At 45.4% G+C, this 19,383-nt stretch overlaps 13 non-coding genes across 13 annotated transcripts; 7 read left to right on the forward strand and 6 right to left on the reverse strand.

Annotated features, from left to right (window-relative positions):
• Positions 1 to 1,178: 1,178 nt before the first annotated feature.
• trnat-agu (transfer RNA threonine (anticodon AGU)) lies at positions 1,179 to 1,252 on the forward strand. The gene has a single exon. It is a non-coding gene; the product is annotated as a tRNA-Thr (tRNA).
• A 1,005-nt stretch (positions 1,253 to 2,257) lies between these two features.
• trnal-aag (transfer RNA leucine (anticodon AAG)) lies at positions 2,258 to 2,339 on the reverse strand. Its single transcript has one exon. It is a non-coding gene; the product is annotated as a tRNA-Leu (tRNA).
• Positions 2,340 to 4,017: 1,678 nt separating this feature from the next.
• Positions 4,018 to 4,091, forward strand: trnat-agu (transfer RNA threonine (anticodon AGU)). Its single transcript has one exon. It is a non-coding gene; the product is annotated as a tRNA-Thr (tRNA).
• A 1,005-nt stretch (positions 4,092 to 5,096) lies between these two features.
• Positions 5,097 to 5,178, reverse strand: trnal-aag (transfer RNA leucine (anticodon AAG)). The gene has a single exon. It is a non-coding gene; the product is annotated as a tRNA-Leu (tRNA).
• A 1,559-nt stretch (positions 5,179 to 6,737) lies between these two features.
• On the forward strand, positions 6,738 to 6,811 carry trnat-agu (transfer RNA threonine (anticodon AGU)). The gene has a single exon. It is a non-coding gene; the product is annotated as a tRNA-Thr (tRNA).
• Positions 6,812 to 9,580: 2,769 nt separating this feature from the next.
• On the forward strand, positions 9,581 to 9,654 carry trnat-agu (transfer RNA threonine (anticodon AGU)). Its single transcript has one exon. It is a non-coding gene; the product is annotated as a tRNA-Thr (tRNA).
• Positions 9,655 to 10,659: 1,005 nt separating this feature from the next.
• trnal-aag (transfer RNA leucine (anticodon AAG)) lies at positions 10,660 to 10,741 on the reverse strand. Its single transcript has one exon. It is a non-coding gene; the product is annotated as a tRNA-Leu (tRNA).
• Positions 10,742 to 12,419: 1,678 nt separating this feature from the next.
• Positions 12,420 to 12,493, forward strand: trnat-agu (transfer RNA threonine (anticodon AGU)). The gene has a single exon. It is a non-coding gene; the product is annotated as a tRNA-Thr (tRNA).
• A 1,005-nt stretch (positions 12,494 to 13,498) lies between these two features.
• On the reverse strand, positions 13,499 to 13,580 carry trnal-aag (transfer RNA leucine (anticodon AAG)). Its single transcript has one exon. It is a non-coding gene; the product is annotated as a tRNA-Leu (tRNA).
• A 1,678-nt stretch (positions 13,581 to 15,258) lies between these two features.
• trnat-agu (transfer RNA threonine (anticodon AGU)) lies at positions 15,259 to 15,332 on the forward strand. Its single transcript has one exon. It is a non-coding gene; the product is annotated as a tRNA-Thr (tRNA).
• A 1,005-nt stretch (positions 15,333 to 16,337) lies between these two features.
• Positions 16,338 to 16,419, reverse strand: trnal-aag (transfer RNA leucine (anticodon AAG)). The gene has a single exon. It is a non-coding gene; the product is annotated as a tRNA-Leu (tRNA).
• Positions 16,420 to 18,097: 1,678 nt separating this feature from the next.
• Positions 18,098 to 18,171, forward strand: trnat-agu (transfer RNA threonine (anticodon AGU)). Its single transcript has one exon. It is a non-coding gene; the product is annotated as a tRNA-Thr (tRNA).
• Positions 18,172 to 19,176: 1,005 nt separating this feature from the next.
• trnal-aag (transfer RNA leucine (anticodon AAG)) lies at positions 19,177 to 19,258 on the reverse strand. The gene has a single exon. It is a non-coding gene; the product is annotated as a tRNA-Leu (tRNA).
• Positions 19,259 to 19,383: the final 125 nt, after the last annotated feature.

The following is a 19,383-nucleotide window of genomic DNA, read 5'->3' on the forward strand; positions in this document are numbered from 1 at the left end:
CTTTATACCACATTCCTAAACGAGGATGCTTCTCCTGTTTTAGAACTATTTTGGGCGGTATGGCTTATACAGCACACCCACAGTATTCTAATGGTGGACTGCAGATCTGTGCTATAGTTCAGTCGAATTCAAAGGATCCAGCAATCGTACTGGATTTGTCTGGGATTCTGAAATGTCTCTTGCAAAAGTATTTGGGTTTGCTTGAACCTTTGATAAAAAAAAGTGATCTGATCTGAGACTACCCAGCTTACAATCTCTGAGGTAGTTGTCACTAAACTCGGACGTGATGTGGCACACATGTGCCGTGTGCCTTTACTTTTGTAAAAAACTGGTATCGGGAAAAGTTTCTTAATATTTCTTTTGATTAGCATACAAGAAAATGTGATCATTACCTATGGAATTTCCCGCCAGCGTGGAGCTTGAATTCACAACCTTGAGACTCAGTGTTCAAGAGTCACAGAAGAGGTCAGCCTGGTCTTCAGTTTGCCAACGATAAGCTCCGGCAGTGCTCCTCTGTAAAGCAGATTGTTTGGATCGGTTATGTGGGACGGCACTTCGATACTAAGATCGTTTGCAGCACACGCATGGTTTCCCCCTTCACGCAAAAAACATAGACGAAGGAAACTCTCTTGTCTTGGGCTGCTGACTCCCGGATTTAAAGCGCTCTGGGTGCCAGCTATGTCTCTAACAAGCACACTATAAAGACAGGAATTACACTTTGCTCACGTCACGCATGGAATGGCGAGGCTACTTGTTCCAATATTATCTAGTCTCACCTCATATGGTGCCGATTCCTGGTTTTCATTTAAGAAAGAGCACTGCAAACACCGTAAACAGTGCAAAACGTGTGATGAAAGAAGTCTTTTCCCCCCTTTGTCTAAAGCGGAACACAGCGGAGTCATGCCGAGGGTTGTGAGATCAAGATTTCAGTGGAGCACTGTCGTCTACGTCTTTAGCTACATGAGTTGGACATCCTCTTGTACAGGGAAAGCAGATTGAGATCCTCTGACATGAAAAGTGACAGATAAAAGCCATTTCTCATCCTTTCTCTTAGTGGTGGAACTATCGCATGTAAATGAGGCAACTTGCAAGGCGAGCAGGCTCGGTGCACACCGAACGCAGATGTCTCAGAGCAGTAGAGACGTGTCCAAGTGGCTGTCAAAGGACAGCACTTTGCCGGCGCCGTGGCTTAGTTGGCTAAAGCGCCTGTCTAGTAAACAGGAGATCCTGGGTCCGATTCCCAGCGGTGCCTGTCTTACTGTACAGAATTTATCCTTATGGGCAAATCCCATGCCTTTTAATTCAGGTGAATGCAAGTGTCCGTTTCCTTTCTGGAACAACTTGTTTTGAAAGAAATCTATACAGCTTGCGAAAGATGAAACACAAATCTTGCTTATCAGTGAAGAAGAGGTACTCCCAGCAGGGCAGCTAATACCAGCAAAAAATTTTTTTCACCCTAACCCAGAGAATGGAGAAAAGCGAGGCGCCTGTGGCTCTGCAGTGTAATCAGTTCGCGAGTTCGGCAGTTAGCTGAAAGAGTGGTAAATGGAGCTCGCCCCAGCCCGTCCTTATTCTTTTAAAGAGGATAAAAAATTAACTTCGCCGCCATTACTACCAGCTTTAAAAGACTGCCATGGGCACGGAAAAAAACACACTACAGATGACTTTTCTGGAACCGAAGCAGAGATTCCTTTACGAACCAACTGATAAAGCTCAGCCAGTGAATACTGTTAACAGAATGTGAAAGCACGATCAACTTTGTAACTGCAACCACAGGAAAAACAGCAAGAAGCAGGCTCCATTCCCCATTTAAATCTGTCGTGCGAGGCATGCTTTTTGCACGCATGAAGTAAATCCCACGATTGCTTTTGAACTTGGACAAAGTACTTCCAAAGGAGCGCTATGCGCAAAGATTTAACAAGCTCAACCCCCGCCGACGATTTGGTGTGAAGAAGCAGAACATTCAAGTTTCACAGACAGAAGCAGCACGCCAGCACAGCCAACATTAAAACGGAGGGCACACTACGATTTGCATTGACACAAAAGTGATCTGGGCAGACATCGTTCCCTGCATAACGCAAAAAGTGACAAAGCGCTTTTGGGTTGAGAGGACGCAAGAAGGTTTTTGTTTTGTGCCTTGATGTCAAGCTGAGAAAGTATCTTTAAACACTTTGCTTAGTTTCTCGAGAGACTGCCAAAAAGCAGTTCCCTCCCTTTCGTCTGAAGCCAGCTGAAAGGGGGTCTCGACAGAAGCACCTGGCAGCGGTGGGATTTGAACCCACGCCCCCGAAGAGACTGGAGCCTTAATCCAGCGCCTTAGACCGCTCGGCCACGCTACCCGCTGTGCACTGTCTCTTTGTCTCATTACTTGCCCGGAGGAAGCCGGGTGGGTTTTGCTCTTGTCGCCCGAATTAGTGGCGTTATGACCGTGGAACCGACTGCACCTGCTTTTTCTGAGATGCTTCCCCTCTCATGGCGAGATCTCTACTTCTTTAACACCTCTTGATAAAGATCTTCTGTTGAGCAGGTTTCAGACCTCTGCGTACAGCACCCTTGATGTCATTTTATTTTTACAGCAGCCGCATCCGGAAAGTTGTGTCTTTTACGTTTTATTTGAACAACAAAACTACATACAATACAAACAAGAGCACATATAACGTATCAAGAAAATCGTCAGGGGCACATGCTATAATACAATGACACTTTATGAAAAATGATTACACAAAGTAAATAAAGATAAGGTCCGCACAGCTTGTTCTTACATTTCGAAAGAGTCCGTAAATACCCCTTTACGCCTATTTTGAACTGTTCAAATGTAGGACTCTTCCCAGACCATTTCACTTTATACCACATTCCTAAACGAGGATGCTTCTCCTGTTTTAGAACTATTTTGGGCGGTATGGCTTATACAGCACACCCACAGTATTCTAATGGTGGACTGCAGATCTGTGCTATAGTTCAGTCGAATTCAAAGGATCCAGCAATCGTACTGGATTTGTCTGGGATTCTGAAATGTCTCTTGCAAAAGTATTTGGGTTTGCTTGAACCTTTGATAAAAAAAGTGATCTGATCTGAGACTACCCAGCTTACAATCTCTGAGGTAGTTGTCACTAAACTCGGACGTGATGTGGCACACATGTGCCGTGTGCCTTTACTTTTGTAAAAAACTGGTATCGGGAAAAGTTTCTTAATATTTCTTTTGATTAGCATGCAAGAAAATGTGATCATTACCTATGGAATTTCCCGCCAGCGTGGAGCTTGAATTCACAACCTTGAGACTCAGTGTTCAAGAGTCACAGAAGAGGTCAGCCTGGTCTTCAGTTTGCCAACGATAAGCTCCGGCAGTGCTCCTCTGTAAAGCAGATTGTTTGGATCGGTTATGTGGGACGGCACTTCGATACTAAGATCGTTTGCAGCACACGCATGGTTTCCCCCTTCACGCAAAAAACATAGACGAAGGAAACTCTCTTGTCTTGGGCTGCTGACTCCCGGATTTAAAGCGCTCTGGGTGCCAGCTATGTCTCTAACAAGCACACTATAAAGACAGGAATTACACTTTGCTCACGTCACGCATGGAATGGCGAGGCTACTTGTTCCAATATTATCTAGTCTCACCTCATATGGTGCCGATTCCTGGTTTTCATTTAAGAAAGAGCACTGCAAACACCGCAAACAGTGCAAAACGTGTGATGAAAGAAGTCTTTTCCCCCCTTTGTCTAAAGCGGAACACAGCGGAGTCATGCCGAGGGTTGTGAGATCAAGATTTCAGTGGAGCACTGTCGTCTACGTCTTTAGCTACATGAGTTGGACATCCTCTTGTACAGGGAAAGCAGATTGAGATCCTCTGACATGAAAAGTGACAGATAAAAGCCATTTCTCATCCTTTCTCTTAGTGGTGGAACTATCGCATGTAAATGAGGCAACTTGCAAGGCGAGCAGGCTCGGTGCACACCGAACGCAGATGTCTCAGAGCAGTAGAGACGTGTCCAAGTGGCTGTCAAAGGACAGCACTTTGCCGGCGCCGTGGCTTAGTTGGCTAAAGCGCCTGTCTAGTAAACAGGAGATCCTGGGTCCGATTCCCAGCGGTGCCTGTCTTACTGTACAGAATTTATCCTTATGGGCAAATCCCATGCCGTTTAATTCAGGTGAATGCAAGTGTCCGTTTCCTTTCTGGAACAACTTGTTTTGAAAGAAATCTATACAGCTTGCGAAAGATGAAACACAAATCTTGCTTATCAGTGAAGAAGAGGTACTCCCAGCAGGGCAGCTAATACCAGCAAAAAATTTTTTTCACCCTAACCCAGAGAATGGAGAAAAGCGAGGCGCCTGTGGCTCTGCAGTGTAATCAGTTCGCGAGTTCGGCGGTTAGCTGAAAGAGTGGTAAATGGAGCTCGCCCCAGCCCGTCCTTATTCTTTTAAAGAGGATAAAAAATTAACTTCGCCGCCATTACTACCAGCTTTAAAAGACTGCCATGGGCACGGAAAAAAACACACTACAGATGACTTTTCTGGAACCGAAGCAGAGATTCCTTTACGAACCAACTGATAAAGCTCAGCCAGTGAATACTGTTAACAGAATGTGAAAGCACGATCAACTTTGTAACTGCAACCACAGGAAAAACAGCAAGAAGCAGGCTCCATTCCCCATTTAAATCTGTCGTGCGAGGCATGCTTTTTGCACGCATGAAGTAAATCCCACGATTGCTTTTGAACTTGGACAAAGTACTTCCAAAGGAGCGCTATGCGCAAAGATTTAACAAGCTCAACCCCCGCCGACGATTTGGTGTGAAGAAGCAGAACATTCAAGTTTCACAGACAGAAGCAGCACGCCAGCACAGCCAACATTAAAACGGAGGGCACACTACGATTTGCATTGACACAAAAGTGATCTGGGCAGACATCGTTCCCTGCATAACGCAAAAAGTGACAAAGCGCTTTTGGGTTGAGAGGACGCAAGAAGGTTTTTGTTTTGTGCCTTGATGTCAAGCTGAGAAAGTATCTTTAAACACTTTGCTTAGTTTCTCGAGAGACTGCCAAAAAGCAGTTCCCTCCCTTTCGTCTGAAGCCAGCTGAAAGGGGGTCTCGACAGAAGCACCTGGCAGCGGTGGGATTTGAACCCACGCCCCCGAAGAGACTGGAGCCTTAATCCAGCGCCTTAGACCGCTCGGCCACGCTACCCGCTGTGCACTGTCTCTTTGTCTCATTACTTGGCCGGAGGAAGCCGGGTGGGTTTTGCTCTTGTCGCCCGAATTAGTGGCGTTATGACCGTGGAACCGACTGCACCTGCTTTTTCTGAGATGCTTCCCCTCTCATGGCGAGATCTCTACTTCTTTAACACCTCTTGATAAAGATCTTCTGTTGAGCAGGTTTCAGACCTCTGCGTACAGCACCCTTGATGTCATTTTATTTTTACAGCAGCCGCATCCGGAAAGTTGTGTCTTTTACGTTTTATTTGAACAACAAAACTACATACAATACAAACAAGAGCACATATAACGTATCAAGAAAATCGTCAGGGGCACATGCTATAATACAATGACACTTTATGAAAAATGATTACACAAAGTAAATAAAGATAAGGTCCGCACAGCTTGTTCTTACATTTCGAAAGAGTCCGTAAATACCCCTTTACGTCTATTTTGAACTGTTCAAATGTAGGACTCTTCCCAGACCATTTCACTTTATACCACATTCCTAAACGAGGATGCTTCTCCTGTTTTAGAACTATTTTGGGCGGTATGGCTTATACAGCACACCCACAGTATTCTAATGGTGGACTGCAGATCTGTGCTATAGTTCAGTCGAATTCAAAGGATCCAGCAATCGTACTGGATTTGTCTGGGATTCTGAAATGTCTCTTGCAAAAGTATTTGGGTTTGCTTGAACCTTTGATAAAAAAAAGTGATCTGATCTGAGACTACCCAGCTTACAATCTCTGAGGTAGTTGTCACTAAACTCGGACGTGATGTGGCACACATGTGCCGTGTGCCTTTACTTTTGTAAAAAACTGGTATCGGGAAAAGTTTCTTAATATTTCTTTTGATTAGCATGCAAGAAAGTGTGATCATTACCTATGGAATTTCCCGCCAGCGTGGAGCTTGAATTCACAACCTTGAGACTCAGTGTTCAACAGTCACAGAAGAGGTCAGCCTGGTCTTCAGTTTGCCAACGATAAGCTCCGGCAGTGCTCCTCTGTAAAGCAGATTGTTCGGATCGGTTATGTGGGACGGCACTTCGATACTAAGATCGTTTGCAGCACACGCATGGTTTCCCCCTTCACGCAAAAAACATAGACGAAGGAAACTCTCTTGTCTTGGGCTGCTGACTCCCGGATTTAAAGCGCTCTGGGTGCCAGCTATGTCTCTAACAAGCACACTATAAAGACAGGAATTACACTTTGCTCACGTCACGCATGGAATGGCGAGGCTACTTGTTCCAATATTATCTAGTCTCACCTCATATGGTGCCGATTCCTGGTTTTCATTTAAGAAAGAGCACTGCAAACACCGCAAACAGTGCAAAACGTGTGATGAAAGAAGTCTTTTCCCCCCTTTGTCTAAAGCGGAACACAGCGGAGTGACAGATAAAAGCCATTTCTCATCCTTTCTCTTAGTGGTGGAACTATCGCATGTAAATGAGGCAACTTGCAAGGCGAGCAGGCTCGGTGCACACCGAACGCAGATGTCTCAGAGCAGTAGAGACGTGTCCAAGTGGCTGTCAAAGGACAGCACTTCGCCGGCGCCGTGGCTTAGTTGGCTAAAGCGCCTGTCTAGTAAACAGGAGATCCTGGGTTCGATTCCCAGCGGTGCCTTTCTTCCTGTCTTACTGTACAGAATTTATCCTTATGGGCAAATCCCATGCCTTTTAATTCAGGTGAATGCAAGTGTCCGTTTCCTTTCTGGAACAACTTGTTTTGAAAGAAATCTATACAGCTTGCGAAAGATGAAACACAAATCTTGCTTATCAGTGAAGAAGAGGTACTCCCAGCAGGCCAGCTAATACCAGCAAAGTTTTTTTTCACCCTAACCCAGAGAATGGAGAAAAGCGAGGCGCCTGTGGCTCTGCAGTGTAATCAGTTCGCGAGTTTGGCGGTTAGCTGAAAGAGTGGTAAATGGAGCTCGCCCCAGCCCGTCCTTATTCGTTTAAAGAGGATAAAAAATTAACTTCGCCGCCATTACTACCAGCTTTAAAAGACTGCCATGGGCACGGAAAAAAACACACTACAGATGACTTTTCTGGAGCCGAAGCAGAGATTCCTTTACGAACCAACTGATAAAGCTCAGCCAGTGAATACTGTTAACAGAATGTGAAAGCACGATCAACTTTGTAACTGCAACCACAGGAAAAACAGCAAGAAGCAGGCTCCATTCCCCATTTAAATCTGTCGTGCGAGGCATGCTTTTTGCACGCATGAAGTAAATCCCACGATTGCTTTTGAACTTGGACAAAGTACTTCCAAAGGAGCGCTATGCGCAAAGATTTAACAAGCTCAACCCCCGCCGACGATTTGGTGTGAAGAAGCAGAACATTCAAGTTTCACAGACAGAAGCAGCACGCCAGCACAGCCAACATTAAAACGGAGGGCACACTACGATTTGCATTGACACAAAAGTGATCTGGGCAGACATCGTTCCCTGCATAACGCAAAAAGTGACAAAGCGCTTTTGGGTTGAGAGGACGCAAGAAGGTTTTTGTTTTGTGCCTTGATGTCAAGCTGAGAAAGTATCTTTAAACACTTTGCTTAGTTTCTCGAGAGACTGCCAAAAAGCAGTTCCCTCCCTTTCGTCTGAAGCCAGCTGAAAGGGGGTCTCGACAGAAGCACCTGGCAGCGGTGGGATTTGAACCCACGCGCCCGAAGAGACTGGAGCCTTAATCCAGCGAATTAGACCGCTCGGCCACGCTACCCACTGTGCACTGTCTCTTTGTCTCATTACTTGCCCGGAGGAAGCCGGGTGGGTTTTGCTCTTGTCGCCCGAATTAGTGGCGTTATGACCGTGGAACCGACTGCACCTGCTTTTTCTGAGATGCTTCCCCTCTCATGGCGAGATCTCTACTTCTTTAACACCTCTTGATAAAAATCTTCTTTTGAGCAGGTTTCAGACCTCTGCGTACAGCATCCTTGATGTCATTTTATTTTTACAGCAGCCGCATCCGGAAAGTTGTGTCTTTTACGTTTTATTTGAACAACAAAACTACATACAATACAAACAAGAGCACATATAACGTATCAAGAAAATCGTCAGGGGCACATGCTATAATACAATGACACTTTATGAAAAATGATTACACAAAGTAAAGATAAGGTCTGCACAGCTTGTTCTTACATTTCGAAAGAGTCCGTAAATACCCCTTTACGTCTATTTTGAACTGTTCAAATGTAGGACTCTTCCCAGACCATTTCACTTTATACCACATTCCTAAACGAGGATGCTTCTCCTGTTTTAGAACTATTTTGGGCGGTATGGCTTATACAGCACACCCACAGTATTCTAATGGTGGACTGCAGATCTGTGCTATAGTTCAGTCGAATTCAAAGGATCCAGCAATCGTACTGGATTTGTCTGGGATTCTGAAATGTCTCTTGCAAAAGTATTTGGGTTTGCTTGAACCTTTGATAAAAAAAAGTGATCTGATCTGAGACTACCCAGCTTACAATCTCTGAGGTAGTTGTCACTAAACTCGGACGTGATGTGGCACACATGTGCCGTGTGCCTTTACTTTTGTAAAAAACTGGTATCGGGAAAAGTTTCTTAATATTTCTTTTGATTAGCATGCAAGAAAATGTGATCATTACCTATGGAATTTCCCGCCAGCGTGGAGCTTGAATTCACAACCTTGAGACTCAGTGTTCAAGAGTCACAGAAGAGGTCAGCCTGGTCTTCAGTTTGCCAACGATAAGCTCCGGCAGTGCTCCTCTGTAAAGCAGATTGTTTGGATCGGTTATGTGGGACGGCACTTCGATACTAAGATCGTTTGCAGCACACGCATGGTTTCCCCCTTCACGCAAAAAACATAGACGAAGGAAACTCTCTTGTCTTGGGCTGCTGACTCCCGGATTTAAAGCGCTCTGGGTGCCAGCTATGTCTCTAACAAGCACACTATAAAGACAGGAATTACACTTTGCTCACGTCACGCATGGAATGGCGAGGCTACTTGTTCCAATATTATCTAGTCTCACCTCATATGGTGCCGATTCCTGGTTTTCATTTAAGAAAGAGCACTGCAAACACCGTAAACAGTGCAAAACGTGTGATGAAAGAAGTCTTTTCCCCCCTTTGTCTAAAGCGGAACACAGCGGAGTCATGCCGAGGGTTGTGAGATCAAGATTTCAGTGGAGCACTGTCGTCTACGTCTTTAGCTACATGAGTTGGACATCCTCTTGTACAGGGAAAGCAGATTGAGATCCTCTGACATGAAAAGTGACAGATAAAAGCCATTTCTCATCCTTTCTCTTAGTGGTGGAACTATCGCATGTAAATGAGGCAACTTGCAAGGCGAGCAGGCTCGGTGCACACCGAACGCAGATGTCTCAGAGCAGTAGAGACGTGTCCAAGTGGCTGTCAAAGGACAGCACTTTGCCGGCGCCGTGGCTTAGTTGGCTAAAGCGCCTGTCTAGTAAACAGGAGATCCTGGGTCCGATTCCCAGCGGTGCCTGTCTTACTGTACAGAATTTATCCTTATGGGCAAATCCCATGCCTTTTAATTCAGGTGAATGCAAGTGTCCGTTTCCTTTCTGGAACAACTTGTTTTGAAAGAAATCTATACAGCTTGCGAAAGATGAAACACAAATCTTGCTTATCAGTGAAGAAGAGGTACTCCCAGCAGGGCAGCTAATACCAGCAAAAAAATTTTTTCACCCTAACCCAGAGAATGGAGAAAAGCGAGGCGCCTGTGGCTCTGCAGTGTAATCAGTTCGCGAGTTCGGCAGTTAGCTGAAAGAGTGGTAAATGGAGCTCGCCCCAGCCCGTCCTTATTCTTTTAAAGAGGATAAAAAATTAACTTCGCCGCCATTACTACCAGCTTTAAAAGACTGCCATGGGCACGGAAAAAAACACACTACAGATGACTTTTCTGGAACCGAAGCAGAGATTCCTTTACGAACCAACTGATAAAGCTCAGCCAGTGAATACTGTTAACAGAATGTGAAAGCACGATCAACTTTGTAACTGCAACCACAGGAAAAACAGCAAGAAGCAGGCTCCATTCCCCATTTAAATCTGTCGTGCGAGGCATGCTTTTTGCACGCATGAAGTAAATCCCACGATTGCTTTTGAACTTGGACAAAGTACTTCCAAAGGAGCGCTATGCGCAAAGATTTAACAAGCTCAACCCCCGCCGACGATTTGGTGTGAAGAAGCAGAACATTCAAGTTTCACAGACAGAAGCAGCACGCCAGCACAGCCAACATTAAAACGGAGGGCACACTACGATTTGCATTGACACAAAAGTGATCTGGGCAGACATCGTTCCCTGCATAACGCAAAAAGTGACAAAGCGCTTTTGGGTTGAGAGGACGCAAGAAGGTTTTTGTTTTGTGCCTTGATGTCAAGCTGAGAAAGTATCTTTAAACACTTTGCTTAGTTTCTCGAGAGACTGCCAAAAAGCAGTTCCCTCCCTTTCGTCTGAAGCCAGCTGAAAGGGGGTCTCGACAGAAGCACCTGGCAGCGGTGGGATTTGAACCCACGCCCCCGAAGAGACTGGAGCCTTAATCCAGCGCCTTAGACCGCTCGGCCACGCTACCCGCTGTGCACTGTCTCTTTGTCTCATTACTTGCCCGGAGGAAGCCGGGTGGGTTTTGCTCTTGTCGCCCGAATTAGTGGCGTTATGACCGTGGAACCGACTGCACCTGCTTTTTCTGAGATGCTTCCCCTCTCATGGCGAGATCTCTACTTCTTTAACACCTCTTGATAAAGATCTTCTGTTGAGCAGGTTTCAGACCTCTGCGTACAGCACCCTTGATGTCATTTTATTTTTACAGCAGCCGCATCCGGAAAGTTGTGTCTTTTACGTTTTATTTGAACAACAAAACTACATACAATACAAACAAGAGCACATATAACGTATCAAGAAAATCGTCAGGGGCACATGCTATAATACAATGACACTTTATGAAAAATGATTACACAAAGTAAATAAAGATAAGGTCCGCACAGCTTGTTCTTACATTTCGAAAGAGTCCGTAAATACCCCTTTACGCCTATTTTGAACTGTTCAAATGTAGGACTCTTCCCAGACCATTTCACTTTATACCACATTCCTAAACGAGGATGCTTCTCCTGTTTTAGAACTATTTTGGGCGGTATGGCTTATACAGCACACCCACAGTATTCTAATGGTGGACTGCAGATCTGTGCTATAGTTCAGTCGAATTCAAAGGATCCAGCAATCGTACTGGATTTGTCTGGGATTCTGAAATGTCTCTTGCAAAAGTATTTGGGTTTGCTTGAACCTTTGATAAAAAAAGTGATCTGATCTGAGACTACCCAGCTTACAATCTCTGAGGTAGTTGTCACTAAACTCGGACGTGATGTGGCACACATGTGCCGTGTGCCTTTACTTTTGTAAAAAACTGGTATCGGGAAAAGTTTCTTAATATTTCTTTTGATTAGCATGCAAGAAAATGTGATCATTACCTATGGAATTTCCCGCCAGCGTGGAGCTTGAATTCACAACCTTGAGACTCAGTGTTCAAGAGTCACAGAAGAGGTCAGCCTGGTCTTCAGTTTGCCAACGATAAGCTCCGGCAGTGCTCCTCTGTAAAGCAGATTGTTTGGATCGGTTATGTGGGACGGCACTTCGATACTAAGATCGTTTGCAGCACACGCATGGTTTCCCCCTTCACGCAAAAAACATAGACGAAGGAAACTCTCTTGTCTTGGGCTGCTGACTCCCGGATTTAAAGCGCTCTGGGTGCCAGCTATGTCTCTAACAAGCACACTATAAAGACAGGAATTACACTTTGCTCACGTCACGCATGGAATGGCGAGGCTACTTGTTCCAATATTATCTAGTCTCACCTCATATGGTGCCGATTCCTGGTTTTCATTTAAGAAAGAGCACTGCAAACACCGTAAACAGTGCAAAACGTGTGATGAAAGAAGTCTTTTCCCCCCTTTGTCTAAAGCGGAACACAGCGGAGTCATGCCGAGGGTTGTGAGATCAAGATTTCAGTGGAGCACTGTCGTCTACGTCTTTAGCTACATGAGTTGGACATCCTCTTGTACAGGGAAAGCAGATTGAGATCCTCTGACATGAAAAGTGACAGATAAAAGCCATTTCTCATCCTTTCTCTTAGTGGTGGAACTATCGCATGTAAATGAGGCAACTTGCAAGGCGAGCAGGCTCGGTGCACACCGAACGCAGATGTCTCAGAGCAGTAGAGACGTGTCCAAGTGGCTGTCAAAGGACAGCACTTTGCCGGCGCCGTGGCTTAGTTGGCTAAAGCGCCTGTCTAGTAAACAGGAGATCCTGGGTCCGATTCCCAGCGGTGCCTGTCTTACTGTACAGAATTTATCCTTATGGGCAAATCCCATGCCTTTTAATTCAGGTGAATGCAAGTGTCCGTTTCCTTTCTGGAACAACTTGTTTTGAAAGAAATCTATACAGCTTGCGAAAGATGAAACACAAATCTTGCTTATCAGTGAAGAAGAGGTACTCCCAGCAGGGCAGCTAATACCAGCAAAAAATTTTTTTCACCCTAACCCAGAGAATGGAGAAAAGCGAGGCGCCTGTGGCTCTGCAGTGTAATCAGTTCGCGAGTTCGGCAGTTAGCTGAAAGAGTGGTAAATGGAGCTCGCCCCAGCCCGTCCTTATTCTTTTAAAGAGGATAAAAAATTAACTTCGCCGCCATTACTACCAGCTTTAAAAGACTGCCATGGGCACGGAAAAAAACACACTACAGATGACTTTTCTGGAACCGAAGCAGAGATTCCTTTACGAACCAACTGATAAAGCTCAGCCAGTGAATACTGTTAACAGAATGTGAAAGCACGATCAACTTTGTAACTGCAACCACAGGAAAAACAGCAAGAAGCAGGCTCCATTCCCCATTTAAATCTGTCGTGCGAGGCATGCTTTTTGCACGCATGAAGTAAATCCCACGATTGCTTTTGAACTTGGACAAAGTACTTCCAAAGGAGCGCTATGCGCAAAGATTTAACAAGCTCAACCCCCGCCGACGATTTGGTGTGAAGAAGCAGAACATTCAAGTTTCACAGACAGAAGCAGCACGCCAGCACAGCCAACATTAAAACGGAGGGCACACTACGATTTGCATTGACACAAAAGTGATCTGGGCAGACATCGTTCCCTGCATAACGCAAAAAGTGACAAAGCGCTTTTGGGTTGAGAGGACGCAAGAAGGTTTTTGTTTTGTGCCTTGATGTCAAGCTGAGAAAGTATCTTTAAACACTTTGCTTAGTTTCTCGAGAGACTGCCAAAAAGCAGTTCCCTCCCTTTCGTCTGAAGCCAGCTGAAAGGGGGTCTCGACAGAAGCACCTGGCAGCGGTGGGATTTGAACCCACGCCCCCGAAGAGACTGGAGCCTTAATCCAGCGCCTTAGACCGCTCGGCCACGCTACCCGCTGTGCACTGTCTCTTTGTCTCATTACTTGCCCGGAGGAAGCCGGGTGGGTTTTGCTCTTGTCGCCCGAATTAGTGGCGTTATGACCGTGGAACCGACTGCACCTGCTTTTTCTGAGATGCTTCCCCTCTCATGGCGAGATCTCTACTTCTTTAACACCTCTTGATAAAGATCTTCTGTTGAGCAGGTTTCAGACCTCTGCGTACAGCACCCTTGATGTCATTTTATTTTTACAGCAGCCGCATCCGGAAAGTTGTGTCTTTTACGTTTTATTTGAACAACAAAACTACATACAATACAAACAAGAGCACATATAACGTATCAAGAAAATCGTCAGGGGCACATGCTATAATACAATGACACTTTATGAAAAATGATTACACAAAGTAAATAAAGATAAGGTCCGCACAGCTTGTTCTTACATTTCGAAAGAGTCCGTAAATACCCCTTTACGCCTATTTTGAACTGTTCAAATGTAGGACTCTTCCCAGACCATTTCACTTTATACCACATTCCTAAACGAGGATGCTTCTCCTGTTTTAGAACTATTTTGGGCGGTATGGCTTATACAGCACACCCACAGTATTCTAATGGTGGACTGCAGATCTGTGCTATAGTTCAGTCGAATTCAAAGGATCCAGCAATCGTACTGGATTTGTCTGGGATTCTGAAATGTCTCTTGCAAAAGTATTTGGGTTTGCTTGAACCTTTGATAAAAAAAGTGATCTGATCTGAGACTACCCAGCTTACAATCTCTGAGGTAGTTGTCACTAAACTCGGACGTGATGTGGCACACATGTGCCGTGTGCCTTTACTTTTGTAAAAAACTGGTATCGGGAAAAGTTTCTTAATATTTCTTTTGATTAGCATGCAAGAAAATGTGATCATTACCTATGGAATTTCCCGCCAGCGTGGAGCTTGAATTCACAACCTTGAGACTCAGTGTTCAAGAGTCACAGAAGAGGTCAGCCTGGTCTTCAGTTTGCCAACGATAAGCTCCGGCAGTGCTCCTCTGTAAAGCAGATTGTTTGGATCGGTTATGTGGGACGGCACTTCGATACTAAGATCGTTTGCAGCACACGCATGGTTTCCCCCTTCACGCAAAAAACATAGACGAAGGAAACTCTCTTGTCTTGGGCTGCTGACTCCCGGATTTAAAGCGCTCTGGGTGCCAGCTATGTCTCTAACAAGCACACTATAAAGACAGGAATTACACTTTGCTCACGTCACGCATGGAATGGCGAGGCTACTTGTTCCAATATTATCTAGTCTCACCTCATATGGTGCCGATTCCTGGTTTTCATTTAAGAAAGAGCACTGCAAACACCGTAAACAGTGCAAAACGTGTGATGAAAGAAGTCTTTTCCCCCCTTTGTCTAAAGCGGAACACAGCGGAGTCATGCCGAGGGTTGTGAGATCAAGATTTCAGTGGAGCACTGTCGTCTACGTCTTTAGCTACATGAGTTGGACATCCTCTTGTACAGGGAAAGCAGATTGAGATCCTCTGACATGAAAAGTGACAGATAAAAGCCATTTCTCATCCTTTCTCTTAGTGGTGGAACTATCGCATGTAAATGAGGCAACTTGCAAGGCGAGCAGGCTCGGTGCACACCGAACGCAGATGTCTCAGAGCAGTAGAGACGTGTCCAAGTGGCTGTCAAAGGACAGCACTTTGCCGGCGCCGTGGCTTAGTTGGCTAAAGCGCCTGTCTAGTAAACAGGAGATCCTGGGTCCGATTCCCAGCGGTGCCTGTCTTACTGTACAGAATTTATCCTTATGGGCAAATCCCATGCCGTTTAATTCAGGTGAATGCAAGTGTCCGTTTCCTTTCTGGAACAACTTGTTTTGAAAGAAATCTATACAGCTTGCGAAAGATGAAACACAAATCTTGCTTATCAGTGAAGAAGAGGTACTCCCAGCAGGGCAGCTAATACCAGCAAAAAATTTTTTTCACCCTAACCCAGAGAATGGAGAAAAGCGAGGCGCCTGTGGCTCTGCAGTGTAATCAGTTCGCGAGTTCGGCGGTTAGCTGAAAGAGTGGTAAATGGAGCTCGCCCCAGCCCGTCCTTATTCTTTTAAAGAGGATAAAAAATTAACTTCGCCGCCATTACTACCAGCTTTAAAAGACTGCCATGGGCACGGAAAAAAACACACTACAGATGACTTTTCTGGAACCGAAGCAGAGATTCCTTTACGAACCAACTGATAAAGCTCAGCCAGTGAATACTGTTAACAGAATGTGAAAGCACGATCAACTTTGTAACTGCAACCACAGGAAAAACAGCAAGAAGCAGGCTCCATTCCCCATTTAAATCTGTCGTGCGAGGCATGCTTTTTGCACGCATGAAGTAAATCCCACGATTGCTTTTGAACTTGGACAAAGTACTTCCAAAGGAGCGCTATGCGCAAAGATTTAACAAGCTCAACCCCCGCCGACGATTTGGTGTGAAGAAGCAGAACATTCAAGTTTCACAGACAGAAGCAGCACGCCAGCACAGCCAACATTAAAACGGAGGGCACACTACGATTTGCATTGACACAAAAGTGATCTGGGCAGACATCGTTCCCTGCATAACGCAAAAAGTGACAAAGCGCTTTTGGGTTGAGAGGACGCAAGAAGGTTTTTGTTTTGTGCCTTGATGTCAAGCTGAGAAAGTATCTTTAAACACTTTGCTTAGTTTCTCGAGAGACTGCCAAAAAGCAGTTCCCTCCCTTTCGTCTGAAGCCAGCTGAAAGGGGGTCTCGACAGAAGCACCTGGCAGCGGTGGGATTTGAACCCACGCCCCCGAAAAGACTGGAGCCTTAATCCAGCGCCTTAGACCGCTCGGCCACGCTACCCGCTGTGCACTGTCTCTTTGTCTCATTACTTGGCCGGAGGAAGCCGGGTGGGTTTTGCTCTTGTCGCCCGAATTAGTGGCGTTATGACCGTGGAACCGACTGCACCTGCTTTTTCTGAGATGCTTCCCCTCTCATGGCGAGATCTCTACTTCTTTAACACCTCTTGATAAAGATCTTCTGTTGAGCAGGTTTCAGACCTCTGCGTACAGCACCCTTGATGTCATTTTATTTTTACAGCAGCCGCATCCGGAAAGTTGTGTCTTTTACGTTTTATTTGAACAACAAAACTACATACAATACAAACAAGAGCACATATAACGTATCAAGAAAATCGTCAGGGGCACATGCTATAATACAATGACACTTTATGAAAAATGATTACACAAAGTAAATAAAGATAAGGTCCGCACAGCTTGTTCTTACATTTCGAAAGAGTCCGTAAATACCCCTTTACGTCTATTTTGAACTGTTCAAATGTAGGACTCTTCCCAGACCATTTCACTTTATACCACATTCCTAAACGAGGATGCTTCTCCTGTTTTAGAACTATTTTGGGCGGTATGGCTTATACAGCACACCCACAGTATTCTAATGGTGGACTGCAGATCTGTGCTATAGTTCAGTCGAATTCAAAGGATCCAGCAATCGTACTGGATTTGTCTGGGATTCTGAAATGTCTCTTGCAAAAGTATTTGGGTTTGCTTGAACCTTTGATAAAAAAAGTGATCTGATCTTAGACTACCCAGCTTACAATCTCTGAGGTAGTTGTCACTAAACTCGGACGTGATGTGGCACACATGTGCCGTGTGCCTTTACTTTTGTAAAAAACTGGTATCGGGAAAAGTTTCTTAATATTTCTTTTGATTAGCATGCAAGAAAATGTGATCATTACCTATGGAATTTCCCGCCAGCGTGGAGCTTGAATTCACAACCTTGAGACTCAGTGTTCAAGAGTCACAGAAGAGGTCAGCCTGGTCTTCAGTTTGCCAACGATAAGCTCCGGCAGTGCTCCTCTGTAAAGCAGATTGTTTGGATCGGTTATGTGGGACGGCACTTCGATACTAAGATCGTTTGCAGCACACGCATGGTTTCCCCCTTCACGCAAAAAACATAGACGAAGGAAACTCTCTTGTCTTGGGCTGCTGACTCCCGGATTTAAAGCGCTCTGGGTGCCAGCTATGTCTCTAACAAGCACACTATAAAGACAGGAATTACACTTTGCTCACGTCACGCATGGAATGGCGAGGCTACTTGTTCCAATATTATCTAGTCTCACCTCATATGGTGCCGATTCCTGGTTTTCATTTAAGAAAGAGCACTGCAAACACCGTAAACAGTGCAAAACGTGTGATGAAAGAAGTCTTTTCCCCCCTTTGTCTAAAGCGGAACACAGCGGAGTCATGCCGAGGGTTGTGAGATCAAGATTTCAGTGGAGCACTGTCGTCTACGTCTTTAGCTATATGAGTTGGACATCCTCTTGTACAGGGAAAGCAGATTGAGATCCTCTGACATGAAAAGTGACAGATAAAAGCCATTTCTCATCCTTTCTCTTAGTGGTGGAACTATCGCATGTAAATGAGGCAACTTGCAAGGCGAGCAGGCTCGGTGCACACCGAACGCAGATGTCTCAGAGCAGTAGAGACGTGTCCAAGTGGCTGTCAAAGGACAGCACTTTGCCGGCGCCGTGGCTTAGTTGGCTAAAGCGCCTGTCTAGTAAACAGGAGATCCTGGGTCCGATTCCCAGCGGTGCCTGTCTTACTGTACAGAATTTATCCTTATGGGCAAATCCCATGCCGTTTAATTCAGGTGAATGCAAGTGTCCGTTTCCTTTCTGGAACAACTTGTTTTGAAAGAAATCTATACAGCTTGCGAAAGATGAAACACAAATCTTGCTTATCAGTGAAGAAGAGGTACTCCCAGCAGGGCAGCTAATACCAGCAAAAAATTTTTTTCACCCTAACCCAGAGAATGGAGAAAAGCGAGGCGCCTGTGGCTCTGCAGTGTAATCAGTTCGCGAGTTCGGCGGTTAGCTGAAAGAGTGGTAAATGGAGCTCGCCCCAGCCCGTCCTTATTCTTTTAAAGAGGATAAAAAATTAACTTCGCCGCCATTACTACCAGCTTTAAAAGACTGCCATGGGCACGGAAAAAAACACACTACAGATGACTTTTCTGGAACCGAAGCAGAGATTCCTTTACGAACCAACTGATAAAGCTCAGCCAGTGAATACTGTTAACAGAATGTGAAAGCACGATCAACTTTGTAACTGCAACCACAGGAAAAACAGCAAGAAGCAGGCTCCATTCCCCATTTAAATCTGTCGTGCGAGGCATGCTTTTTGCACGCATGAAGTAAATCCCACGATTGCTTTTGAACTTGGACAAAGTACTTCCAAAGGAGCGCTATGCGCAAAGATTTAACAAGCTCAACCCCCGCCGACGATTTGGTGTGAAGAAGCAGAACATTCAAGTTTCACAGACAGAAGCAGCACGCCAGCACAGCCAACATTAAAACGGAGGGCACACTACGATTTGCATTGACACAAAAGTGATCTGGGCAGACATCGTTCCCTGCATAACGCAAAAAGTGACAAAGCGCTTTTGGGTTGAGAGGACGCAAGAAGGTTTTTGTTTTGTGCCTTGATGTCAAGCTGAGAAAGTATCTTTAAACACTTTGCTTAGTTTCTCGAGAGACTGCCAAAAAGCAGTTCCCTCCCTTTCGTCTGAAGCCAGCTGAAAGGGGGTCTCGACAGAAGCACCTGGCAGCGGTGGGATTTGAACCCACGCCCCCGAAGAGACTGGAGCCTTAATCCAGCGCCTTAGACCGCTCGGCCACGCTACCCGCTGTGCACTGTCTCTTTGTCTCATTACTTGCCCGGAGGAAGCCGGGTGGGTTTTGCTCTTGTCGCCCGAATTAGTGGCGTTATGACCGTGGAACCGACTGCACCTGCTTTTTCTGAGATGCTT

This window comes from Lepisosteus platostomus, chromosome 5, assembly GCF_059453375.1.
Source record: "Lepisosteus platostomus isolate fLepPlt1 chromosome 5, fLepPlt1.hap1, whole genome shotgun sequence".
NCBI lineage: Eukaryota > Metazoa > Chordata > Actinopteri > Semionotiformes > Lepisosteidae > Lepisosteus > Lepisosteus platostomus.